Source organism: Podarcis erhardii (genome assembly GCF_964252035.2).
Source record: "Podarcis erhardii genome assembly, chromosome: 1".
Taxonomy (NCBI): Eukaryota; Metazoa; Chordata; class Lepidosauria; order Squamata; family Lacertidae; genus Podarcis; species Podarcis erhardii.
In genome coordinates this window covers 72,428,631-72,441,782 of record NC_138497.1, presented here as the reverse complement: position 1 = coordinate 72,441,782, position 13,152 = coordinate 72,428,631, and the positions used below count along the sequence as shown (strand labels likewise).

The following is a 13,152-nucleotide window of genomic DNA, read 5'->3' as shown; positions in this document are numbered from 1 at the left end:
GAAGACAATGTGAGCAATGTTATAACATTTGGGGTAGTGACCATGAGAATGAGGCCGTTGGGTTGTATCCAGTGCTACACAAGTAGAATTCTGATCACACAATGGAACTTTACTTTCTTCCTCATACCTCTTACCCACTCCAAAAATAAATCTGGAGCAGATTTTAAGAATGTGGGGGAAGTTCTGTTGCTCAAATGGAAGTCTATTCTATTAGCAGAAGAGCAGATTTCGATACACTCCATGGTATTTGCAAGGTAGATCAAATTTGCCCCTGGAAAAAAAGTGAGGAGTGCGGCTCAAAATATTTCAGAGTAATTTATGATAATCTAGGCATGTAAAAGCACCCCACTGCCTATACTTGCAACAAACCTTGCCTCATTTACGACAATGTTTTATACCATTGTTTTGAATGAAGGTTACTTTTTCCTATTAATTTAATTCAAACAAATCTAAACTTAATAATGACAAATGGGTACTGATTGCCCATTCAAGATTCCTTGGGGTTTTATGAAATTTAACATGTCTAGCTGGCTTTGGGAAGCTAAAAATAGCCCATTCAAAATAGTTTCAGATATATATATGTCATCATCCGTCACTAATAAAAGCTGGAGGATGTGACAGATGTTTAACATGCTTTAATTTTTCTTTGTTACAGAGGAAAGTCAATTGCTTTTGACTTCTGCATTCCAAATGGTCAAGAGCAACATAATTCTGTAGGTGTAATGTTTCTCATTGTGAAAGAACCTATTCTCAAGATTGGGGTGGGGGAATGGGCAACCATATTTGCTAGGGTAAAACAAATGTAATTTTGTGACAACAATAAACACTTTGCCATCAAAACTGAGCTCAAAGAACAGTGGAAAATATATGCTGAAATCTGAGTGGCTAGAATTTCCTTCATTTTGCAAAGCCACGAGCCACATGCATCAGCTCACCGCAAAGTCATTAGGTCTTTTTAAGCTCAGATGAAAAACATTAACAAATACCACAAAAGGCTTTAGTATGGCCCCTTTGTTCATTCACATATGGCAGTTTATAACTCCTGCACCACTTGGGCCGTGTGTTTGTTTAAGCTGCCTTCATCAGAGCAGCTTTGGAAGAACAAAAGCCATTTTGAGCGATCCTAAGCAGGAAATGGTCTAATCTAAACATGGTTTGTGACACTATAAGTAGAATAGAAAGGGGAGGGATTGATTAGTCATTAATGTCCAATTGACTCCATATGGATGTTGCAATAATAAGGCCTTTTTCAGTGCAGTAGCAGAGTTTATTGAATTAGAGGTTTATGTTTCCTCAGAGTTGACCTTAGGGAATTCCCTTCAGTTCTTCTTGTTGATATTACCAAAGAATGGAGTCTGGAATAGGAAAAATAGATGACTTCTCTGCAATAATGCTGCTTTACAGTATTGCAACCAAGTGCTGATTTTTTGAAAAAAAAAATACACAGTTTCACCTCTGCTATATTATATATTCCAGTGTTTGGATTTAGTTTGCATATTTTAGCATCTAAGGAAGTGCAATGTTTTACAGTTTGCTTAAATATTAAAATGGATTCTGGATCTCAGTCATAGTTTTTTTCCAGGTTTAAACTAAGGTACTCTTCACACAGAAAGATTTGAGTTTGTATCCCACCTTAATAATATCTTGTTTAAAAGGCTAGGGTGAAGGCTATCCTGTTACCAAATATGGTATAGTATCTGGCATTAGGGCTGCATGTAGCTTACTCTTGTGCAGCCAGAAGCCCACTCTCTGGGCTGGTTTTTCATTCCTTTTATTAATACTTGGAGCACAAACATATTTATTATATGTAAATATAATATATAATAAATACACACTGTCTTGGCTGTGACTTCTGGAAGACCTGCTCCCTGCCTTGAAGGCTTTTCTCAACCAGCCTGGGAGGGTGAGGCCCTGAATGACTCCACCTACAAAACCTGAGACAGCTGGACAGACAATTGGATAGGGGTATTTAGGGAGTTTGGTTTTGGTGTGGAGGGGGGTAATGTTGCTGTTATTGTTGCCCTAATTGTTTGAAATGTTTTAATTGTTTTTAACTGCTTTTTAACTTCTGCATTTAAAACTTTGGCTTTTTTTTAAGGGCTGTAAGATGAGCATGGGGAGAGCAGGGACAACCCCAATCACAGTGGTTCTGGGCAAGGAGAAGTATGGAGTGGGGGGGGCGCAGACTGGGGAAGGGGCACATGACACAAGCAGTTAGTGGCTGTACCATGTGCCAGCCCCTCCTTCAACCTTGGGAAAGCATGTTCTCCTTCATGGGGAGCACGTGTTGCGGTGGGGGCCACCAGGACACTTCAAAGTTGGGGGGCGGGCTAATTGATCGTTGGCCACTGATACAATTGGGGCTTCCCTTGTTGTTGGGAAGAAGTTAATGTTGCCATTTATTGATTGACAGCCAGAAATAGTAAAACTCCTTGCACGAGGCTAAGGCTTCATCTTTTCGCCCGTGCATTGGATTTCCCGTCCCCCCCTCCCTAGAATAGGGTTGTTCGCTTTGACCTTGCTATGCCTGTCATGGGGTCGTCTGCTTTGGAGCGGGGGCCTGGTAGGAATTTTGTCCATCTGGCTGATTGGCTGGGGCCATTTGGTTTTTGCCTATTGCGTAGCAAATTGTCACAACTTGTAAGGTTCGCGGTTAGGCATTGGTTTATGGTTTGGTTGGTTGAGGGGCATGGATTGGCTGTGCCTGCCCCTCTAATGCTGCTGCTGCAAGGGATTCCGTTAAAGGAATTGGGAGCTAACTATTGCTTGTCCATTCTGTCAAGGGGGCTCGGGCCATAGCAATGAGCTCCTGGTTGCATTTGGGGTGAGGGCAGGTTCCCTGCTCCGCGTAACCCCCAAGTGTATTCCCCCATTCTGACTTTCGCATCGTGCGGAATGTCAGTCTGTCCCCCATGGTGGGGGCAGTTAGTCGCAAGCAATGCCTACGCAACCACTCACAAATTTGTATTTTAATAAAGTTGTGGCCAAAATTATGCCAAAAATCTTAAACAAAAATTTCTGTGTGATGTGTGAGTTATTGGGGTGGACCTGGGGACCTCGACACGCAACTGCAGTTCTCCTATCAGCAAGCCATTGGGGCTGTGGCTGCTGCTGAATGCCAGATAGGTTCTGAGTAGGACCTCCCTCATCCATGTTCTGATTATGGACGCGGAGGCTTTTTTGGTCAGTACCACTGAGACCTGGGTGGGTGAGCAGGGTGGAGTTGGTCTCACCCAGCTGTGCCAATGTGGGTACCCGGTGCAGCATCAGGGCATACTTGAGGGTTGATAACAGGGAGTGGTTGTAGTCTATGGGAATTCTCTCTCTCTCTCCAGGCTCTGTCCAGTAAAGCGAGATGAGCGCCGCAACCCCAGAGTCGTCCACGACTGGACCTAACGGTCAGGGGTCCCTTTACCTTTTTACCAGGCACTAAGAGGAGATTTACCTGCAAGGAGATTTCAAGCCCTCCTCTTCAGCCTCTTGGTTTCTGTTCTTTGTTTTAACAATTCAATTGAAACAAGCTTTCATTAGCCACACACAGACATATATGTCAACTGGCTATTTTAACCTAGGGAGGATGATTCCCCACCCCAGAAATTGGGTATTCAGCAAGTAATTTCCTCACTTTCCACTAATAGAGGCTGTTTGAGAAATCTCTTTTTGAAGTCAGTTTACTTTTAGGTTTTCTCCTTCCCACACTGAATATTTCCACTCTTTTGGGTAAAGGGAATTTTGATAAGGTCTACTTATTCCTTTGCTTTTGATGGAAGATTGTTTAACCCATCCCCTCCCTGAAACACACTTTATTTTGACAGAAGATGCTTGGGGTCCTCTCCTTCTTTGTTTTGGATTAAAGTTGCAAGTTTGCTTGTGAGCAGTTCTCAGGGTGGGGATCAATCTCAGGTTTTCCTCAGCATGGGATTGTAAGGGAGGGGCTTTGGTAATGGGAAAGTGAGGCAAATGAATAGAGGGCAGCTGTTTGAAATTCTTAGAGCATAAGGAATACTGTCAGATCGAGTGGAGCCAACTTGGTTTATGAAACTGGATTGAGCAGTTGATTAAACTTGGGGTCGGACGCCACGACGTTGTGTGGACCTGCCCTGTGTCTCAAATACGAGGTAAATAGTTTGAAGCTTTAGGTCTGATCCTTGGTACATTGTGACACAGTTGTAAGTTCTGGTGAAGCCACTGAATTTTGGGGATGTGTTTCAGACCAAGGTATCAGGAACTTATCCCAAGTACTCTCTTATTTGGAAGTAAGTTTCACTTAAAATAATGGGAGTTTGAAGTGGAGGTCTTAGGAGTGAGTTATTAGTAAATTGTAATACGTTTGTGCCAAAAGCACTGTGACATCAGTGAAACCAGAATAAAAAGATAACCTAGTTATTAGTTTTATTGAGCTGTGAAGCAGAGTTCCAAGTCATTTGCATAGGCAAATCTTACTCCTTCTGCAGTGATTTCAAATCCTTCCTAACCAGATTCTGAATTCCGGAAGTCAAAGTCCGCTTCGGTGACCACATTATAAACAGTACACTTGCAAATGGCCTGTTAGTCATTAAACACAAACAAGTGTTTTTATTTTGTCTCCAGTGAGTGCATTTTCTGCATACTGTTTAGATTTTTTCTTTCTTTTTAACACAGCAGCTGTGGTCCTCTAAGCATCATTGGGAGGCCCATAAAAATCTGTTGGGTTCGTACTGGAATGCCTCCTGTTTCTTGAGCCAATACTAAATGTTTGCCTCCTTATATACAACATTCCATTGTTGTTTTTCCGCCTGTAGCTAGTTCGCATTTCCCTCCTAATAGTTTTGTTTTGTTTTCTAGCTACTCTGTTGTAACTGGCAGATCAAAATAAGATAATAGATTGCAAAACCTAATGAAATTCCATAAGCAGATAAAGATACATGTTTTTCTACTATTTGACTCGTGTTAAAGTGGCTTAGCAATGATTTGTAGTCCAGTCACTCTTATTGTATGGGTTTCAGCTTGAAAGAAGCACATGTTGTGTGTGTGTGTGTGTGTGTGTGTGTGTGTGTCTCCACACTTACCCTGGTCACTAGGCTGAGCGCAAAGTGCTTAAGTTTTCATCTCAAGCATAGTAAAGGTTATAAACAGAAGCAATTTTTGAACATCACAATACTGTATGTTGAACAGCTTCCTAAACTACTAAGATGCTTAGCACAGGTACATTACGTGACTGTTACTTATTTACAGAAGTTCATTTAATACAAATTCTTTTGTGGCAGCCTTTGGGTCGAGGCAAAAATATTCACTCAGAGATCAAGTAGAGAAGTTCAAGGTTTTACTGGCTTCATTTTTAAATCCTTCAAGTGTAGGCTTGTTTAAGGCAGATGGAGATAGAAGTTTCATGACTTTTTTGGTCTGTTTATAATTTATGACTCTAATTGAGAATGGCTTTTTAACAAAAGAGCACTGATTTAATTTTTTTTTAAATGCTTTTTGGGAGGAAGGGGGGTCATCTCTTTTTGCTTTAACAAATGTGCCTCAGGGTTTGGTCCCTCCAAAATAATTTCAGGTTTTTATTACAACGCTGAAAGAGAGAGAAAACTCATTCACCTGCATTTAACAAGATTAGGCCAATATTATTTTAAAGACCTGATAAGAAACTCTCTTTTTTTTTAAGTTTCTTTCCACCCAATCAGATGATCTGGGTGTGCCTGATAAATTGATTAAGTCTTCCTCACAAGGGATTGTACCACTTCCCACATTGATCTCTCCTAATCCAAACTAGACAGTGGTAGTCACCAAAAGATTGACTGCCAAACAACACCCCTTACCTTCTGTGACACCTGTTTTTGGTTGTCCTTTCTCACCCACGCCCAGTAGAGAATTACAGCACAGAACAAGTCGTGACAGATGCTGGCTAGATAAGCAATTGAGTGACCCAAGATAACATTTTTAAACAATTTTAATACAAGCATCACTTTATTTTGCATTAAAATCATTATTGAGTAAATTCTTTTGATTGGAGCCACAAATAGAGAGCCACTTGTTCAACAGGGCTTCCTCCTTCCTCTGCAGCCCCATGTGTTGCCTCTTCATAGGTTCATAGGATTGTAGAGTTGGGAGGTACTCTGAGGGTCCTATAGTCCAACCCTGTGCAATGCAGGAATCTCAACTAAAGCATGCATGACAGATGACCAGCCAACTTCTGCTTTAAACCCTCCAAAGAAGGAAAGTCCACCAGCTTCCTAGGGAGTCCATTCCACTGTTGAACAGCTCTTACTGTCAGGTGAGGGGGCACTCTTGAACAGTGTGGGCTTTGTTGCCCTGGGAAGAGAGGATGACCCAAAGCTGGATTGAGGGAACTTTGCCCAATTAACATTTCTGGCCATTAAGCAGATAGAAGTGAATATGGGCAGGGTGGGGTGGGGTGGGGAGATGTGAAATTTGGTCAACTTTTAAGGGCTGTTCTCCATTTCCCTTTAGGTCCTGTTTTAAACCTTTAGTTGCTATGATTTATGTGAAAATTTTTCAGTTTGGTTGTGTACTTTTTGTGTGTTTTATTTATTGTTTACGACTAAGGCCAGTGGAAGTGATGGTATTCCAGCTGAACTATTTAATTTTTTATATATATATATAAAAATATTTATTAAAGTTTTTGAATACAAATGCACAAATAATAAACAACCTTACTTATATCATAACGTGATTCCATCACTTCTTTGGACTCCCTCACGTCTCCCGCTCCCATTTACATCGTTAAAAGGTTTTTCCAAGCAAATTATCAACTTGTTTACGATCTTATATCCACTCATTTAAATATAATCTAGCTATTCTCCAAAAAATTTATGTTTTCTTTAATCTCACTTATCATCAAATTCAAATCTGATTTAGTGGTGGCCAATTTTTTATAATCTAGCATCCTTCTTAACATTCAACCAAATTACAATGTTTTTGTAAATACGTCTTAAATTTCTTCCAGTCTTCCTCAATCCTCTCTTCTCCCGGGTCTCGGATTCTGCCAGTCATCTCGGCCAGTTGCATATAGTCCATCAGCTGCATCTGCCACTCTTCCAGTGTGGGTAGATCTTGAGTTTTCCAGTTTTTAGCGATGAGTATCCTTGCTGCCGTTGTTGCATACATAAAAAATGTTCGGTCCTTCTTTAGCACCTTCTGGCCGACAATACCCAGAAGGAAGGCCTCTGGTTTCTTAGTGAAGGTATACTTAAATACCTTTTTCAGCTCATTATATATCATTTCCCAGAAGGCCTTCACCTTAGGGCATGTCCACCAGAGGTGAAAAAATGTTCCTTCATTTTCTTTACATTTCCAACATTTATTATCAGACGAATGGTATACTTTGGCAAGTTTAACTGGGGTCATGTACCATCTATATATCATTTTCATTACATTTTCCTTCAGAGCATTACATGCGGTGAAGTTCAGCCCAATGGTCCACAACCTTTCCCAGTCCTCAAACATAATGTTATGCCCAATGTCCTGTGCCCACTTTATCATAGCCGATTTAACCATTTCGTCTTGTGTATTCCATTTTAACAGCAAGTTATACATTCTAGATAGTACCTTAGTCTTTGGTTCTAACAATTCTGTTTCTAACTTCGATTTCTCCACCTGGAACCCTAACTTTCTGTCATTTTTAAAGACTTCTTTAATCTGAGCGTAATGTAACCAGTCTCGCACTTTATCCTTCATTTTCTCCAAACTCTGCAATTTCCAATTGTCTCCATCTTTTTCTAATATTTCCCAATATTTTGGCCATTTGGCCTCCATATTGGGTCTTTTTCGGGCCTTAGCTTCCAGAGGCGAAAGCCACCTCGGAGTCTTGTTTTCCAATAAGTCTTTGTATTTTGTCCAGACATTAAATACTGCTTTCCTAACAATATGGTTCTTAAAGGCCTTATTGATCTTAACCTTGTCGTACCATAAGTATGCATGCCAACCAAAAGCATTGTTGAAACCTTCCAAATCCAGTACGTCAGTGTCTTCGAGAAGTAGCCAGTCTTTTAGCCAGCAGAAAGCTGCGGCTTCATAATACAACTTTAAGTCTGGCAGGGCAAAGCCCCCTCTTTCTTTCGCGTCAGTTAATATCTTAAACTTAATTCTGGGCTTGAACTATTTAAAATTTTAAAAGATGATGCTGTTAAGGTGCTACACTCAATATGCCAGCAAATTTGGAAAACTCAACAGTGGCCAGAGGATTGGAGAAGATCAGTCTACATCCCAATCCCAAAGAAGGGACTCCAACTACCGCACAATTGCACTCATTTCACACGCTAGCAAGGTTATGCTTAAAATTCTACAAGGCAGGCTTAAGCAGTATGTGGACCGAGAACTCCCGGAAGTGCAAGTTGGATTTCGAAGGGGCAGAGGAACCAGAGACCAAATTGCAAATATGCGCTGGATTATGGAGAAAGCTAGAGAGTCCCAGAAAGACATCTACTTCTGCTTCATTGACTATGCAAAAGCCTTTGACTGTGTCTACCACAGCAAACTATGGCAAGTTCTTAAAGAAATGGGAGTGCCTGATCACCTCATCTGTCTCCTGAGAAATCTCTATGTGGGACAAGAAGCTACAGTTAGAACTAGATATGGAACAACTGATTGGTTCAAAATTGGGAAAGGAGTACGACAAGGCTGTCTCCCTGCTTATTTAACTTATATGCAGAATTCATCATGCAAAAGGCTGCGCTGGATGAATCCCAAACTGGAATTAAGATTGCCGGAAGAAATATCAACAACCTCAGATATGCAGAAGACACAACCTTGATGGCAGAAAGCAAGGAGGAATTAAAGAGCCTTTTAATGAGGGTGAAAGAGGAGAGTGCAAAATATGGTTTGAAGCTCAACATCAAAAAAACTAAGATCATGGACACTGGTGCCATCACCCCCTAGCAAATAGAAGGGGAAGAAATGGAGGCAGTGAGAGATTTTACTTTCTTGGGCTCCATGATTACTGCAGATGGTGACAGCAGTCATGAAATTAAAAGACGTCTGCTTCTTGGGAGAAAAGCAATGACAAACCTAGACAGCATCTTAAAAAGCAAAGGTCCATATAGTTAAAGCTATGGTTTTCCCACTAGTGATGTATGGAAGTGAAAGCTGGACCATAAAGAAGGCTGATCGCCAATGAATTGATGCTTTTGAATTATGGTGCTGGATGAGACTCTTGAGAGTCCCATGGACTGCAAGAAGATCAAACCTATCCATTCTTAAGGAAATCAGCCCTGATGTTGGGAAAGACTGAGGGCACAAGGAGAAGGACGACAGAGGATAAGATGGTGGGACAGTGTTCTTGAAGCTACGAACATGAGTTTGACCATGCTGTGGGAGGCAGTGGAAGACAGGAGTACCTGGCATGCTCTGGTCCATGGGGTCACGAAGAGTCAGACACGACTAAATGACTAAACAAAAACAATTCTAGGCTGCATTAACAGAAGTATAGTGTCCAGATCAAGGGAACTAATAGTTCCACTTTATTCTGCCTTGGTCAAACCACACCTGGAATACTTTGTCCAGTTTTGGGTGCCACAATTTAAGAAGGATGTTGACAAACTGGAACATGTGCAGAGGAGGGCAACCAAGATTATCAAGGGTCTCGAATCCATGCCTTACGAGGAGCACTTGAAGGAGCTAGGTATGTTTAGCCTGGAAAAGAGAAGACTGAGAGGGAGATATATTAGCCATCTTCAAATTTCTTAAAGGCTGTCACATGGAAGAGGCAACAAGCTTGTTGTCTCCTGCTCTGGAGGGTAGGACTTGAAGCAATGGCTTCAAGTTACAAGAAAAGAGATTCCAACTAAACATACAGAAAAAGCTTTCTGACAGTAAGAGCTGTTCTACAGTGGAACGATCTCCCTGGGGAGGTTGTGGACTCTCCTTCCTTGGGGGTTTTTAAGCAGAGGCTGGATGGCCATCTGTCATGGATGCCTTAGCTGAGATTTTTGCATTGCACGGGGTTGGACAAGATGGCCTTCAGGGTCCCTTTCAACTCTACAATTCTATGATGAATCTTTTCCCACCCATCTTTTTCTGTGTTATAAAGATAATACTATTCTTGTTATTAATACATTTGTGCTGCTTGTTCTTAAAAACCACCAAGCTGGTCTACACTAAAATAATAACAATGAATATATGAAATCTTCACAAAATAGTAGAAACAGCAATTAAAATAAACCATAACTTTCAGCAGACAGAAAAAAAAACAATCAAATGCTGGGATGCCTGAACATGTAAAAGGTTCTTTGCCTGGCACGGAAACAACTTAAAAGTCTGTGCCAGGTGAGCTTCCTTGCGATGGGCATTCCACAGATGAGGCAAAATTTAAAAAGCCCTCTTCTCAGTCACCACCAGCCCAACTTCAGGTGGAGAGAAAGAGAAAGAGAGAGAGCGCATGCAAAGCATCAGAGGATGACTGGTAAGTTTGGATAGGCTTCTATAGTAAATGGCGTTTCTTCAAGTACATGGGTTCCAAGCCTGTTAGAGCTTTGTAGGTACCGTAATCCACAGCACTTAGACTTGAGCCCAGAAAGAGACCGGTGGCCAACAGGCAGCCAGCAAAGCTCTCTAAGTTACAGCACTGGTACCTTGCCCCCCTTTCATAGGCCCATTTGCAGACTGCAAAATTGTGGAGAGGTGGCATTTTTATTATTCATTTTGGATAGGCAAGGAAATAGGTTTTTTTAAAGTAATTTTCAGGATCTGGCATTTACTGGGGAAAACTTCTTTCTTTCACAATGCAGATTTGCTTCTACAATTGAAAATTTGCTAGATTTCTTCCTTGCCCTTAAAGACTTGCAAAGGAAGATCATGTGCTCCAAGCACGTGACTCTCATAACAACTCACAATATTAGTGACCTGCCAAATGCATTTTGTACTAATTGAACTTTCCAATAATTCAAAGGCCCTTGTGCTTGGTAGTTAAGGACCCACTTAAATCCTTACGTGCGCGCGCGCGCGCACACACACACTCACACATCCATTACAAGGAAACCCAGCTACAGGTGTAGAAGGTCACAGGTATATCAGCTGTACATACTTTAATTATTCAGCCATTCTTATTGCAGAATTAAGAATGTAAAAGTGCACCAGCATTTCTGTGGCTTCACAACCATAAAGTAACAAAAAACATAGTAAGAGGACAATCCCCATTAGAACTGCGATATTTTGAAATAAACTATGCTAAGCTCAGTCTAAAACCTACTGAACCTTGTAGCAAGACTCCAGTTTGACCCTATTGATTTTGGATTAGGTGCCAAGTACACTTCAATCTACTTGGTTTTATGATGGAGATGCTGCAGTAATAGTTACAGCTAGTAAATGCTGAACAGCCATGGCAGAGTAGTTAAACTTAGACCACTATTAAAGTACTTTTACATGTGACATTCACAGCAGACCTGTCATCTTTTATCTGCGTGCAATTGCAGAACTGGTGTCAGTTCTAAAGTAATGATATTGAGGGCTTCATAAATTACCCTGGTGATGCTCAGGAGAAGACAGTGTCACATCTAAATAAGTGTTTTGCTTCCAGGGTAATGTATGTCTTCATCTGGCCCAGCAGTCAGCATATTGCCCTATGTTGATGGATATTGTCAGCTTGAAGCTCTACTACATTTCACTGCACAATAAACATGGCTGTCAACACCCTATAAAGTGAAATCAATTTATCTTGTATGGTCAGTGCATTTTAAATGAAATTAATGTACTGTGGGCATAGTGGCAAAAAGGTAGCGTATTAGTTATGCACCCTCTGTCTTAAGAATTTATCCATAAAAATGAATTGCCTACACAAAACAACAAAAATAATTATTGTGCACCTTAACATACAGGGGCTTTTTTTACACCAATTTAGGAGAGTTAGGATTCTACATAATTTAAAATATAGATTCAGATCTTGAGCTGATGTAAATCATCTGTCCACTGTGAAGTAAACAGAGCTTTACTGATTTATAGCAGTTTAGATTTCATCAAGCTTTGTCATTTCATAGGCATTGAGGATTTGTCATATATGTATTTGAATTGGAGGGGAGAGATCTGAAAGACTGTTGTATGTGAGGGATATGCTTTGTTGTTTTGACACACATCAAATTTAAAAATTATTCATGCCATTTTTTTATTGTGCAAATGTAGCCATCTTTCAAAAGCATATCAAGAATGATTCCAAATATTTCAATTGAGGATCACAAAGCCACCAGCCTCAGAGCTTGGATGCATGCCATAGCTCCAGTTATTACATGTATCTATCATGTAAACCTGCATGAATTCTTTGGCTACATGTGATAAGTACTTGATGAAAAGCATACGACCTTGATGTCCACTATAGTGGAAAACAATTGAGTTCATGTTGTATCATAAACTTGATCAGACAGCTTGAAGCACAAGTACTGGTGTTAATTCTTTGAACTTGGAACACCTCAAAGACATTTATTCAGTGAAGGATACCTGAATTAAGAATTGTGTCCGCCTTAGGGATGCTTTTAATGTTTGATGTATCATAGTATTTTAATATTCTTTTGAAAGCCGCCCAGAGTGGCTGGGGAGGCCCAGCCAGATGGGCGGGGTATAAATAATAAATTATTATTATTATTATTATTATTATTATTATTATTATTGACGAAATAGGCTTCTGTGCACTATAGTTTTAGTTATTCAAATATCCTGGGTGACTTCAAAACCATTTGGGCAAAGATTAATTTAGATGAACTACACATGGAAAAATAAGATAGGAGAGCTTTGGTCAGCTGGTCATTTTTATTATGGGCATATTAAAACATGGCTTTGCCCTACTTTCCATACGTTTAACAGTTTGTTATTTTCTTTCCTGTTAAGAGGTATATCTGAGGCAGGAGTGAGGCATCTTTTTCAGATCAAGAATCAGTGCTTTTTTTCCCTAGAAGAAAAGCACTGCCAAGAGCTACATTCTCTTCTGGGCAACTTTTCCAGGGCGACATACCACTAGTGGGCAGGACCAGTGCTTTTTATCTAAAAAAAATGTTTAGGGGTACTCTCATTTTCCTACTCACATTGAAATACTGCCCCTCAATGAGGCCAAACCTAGATTCATTAAATGTTTAGGGGTATACATACCCCCAGAAGAAATGCACTGGGCAGGGCAAGAGGTAAAAGTGGATAGAACAACGAAGGCAAATTTATTATAGATCAGTTCTTAAC

At 40.5% G+C, this 13,152-nt stretch overlaps 1 protein-coding gene and 1 long non-coding RNA gene across 22 annotated transcripts in view; one reads left to right on the top strand and one right to left on the bottom strand.

Annotated features, from left to right (window-relative positions):
• LOC309330847 overlaps window positions 1-13,152 on the bottom strand; it is a 134,468-nt gene that overhangs the window by 50,260 nt on the left and 71,056 nt on the right. The window lies entirely within an intron of this gene.
• SOX6 (SRY-box transcription factor 6) overlaps window positions 1-13,152 on the top strand; it is a 481,944-nt gene that overhangs the window by 445,151 nt on the left and 23,641 nt on the right. The window lies entirely within an intron of this gene.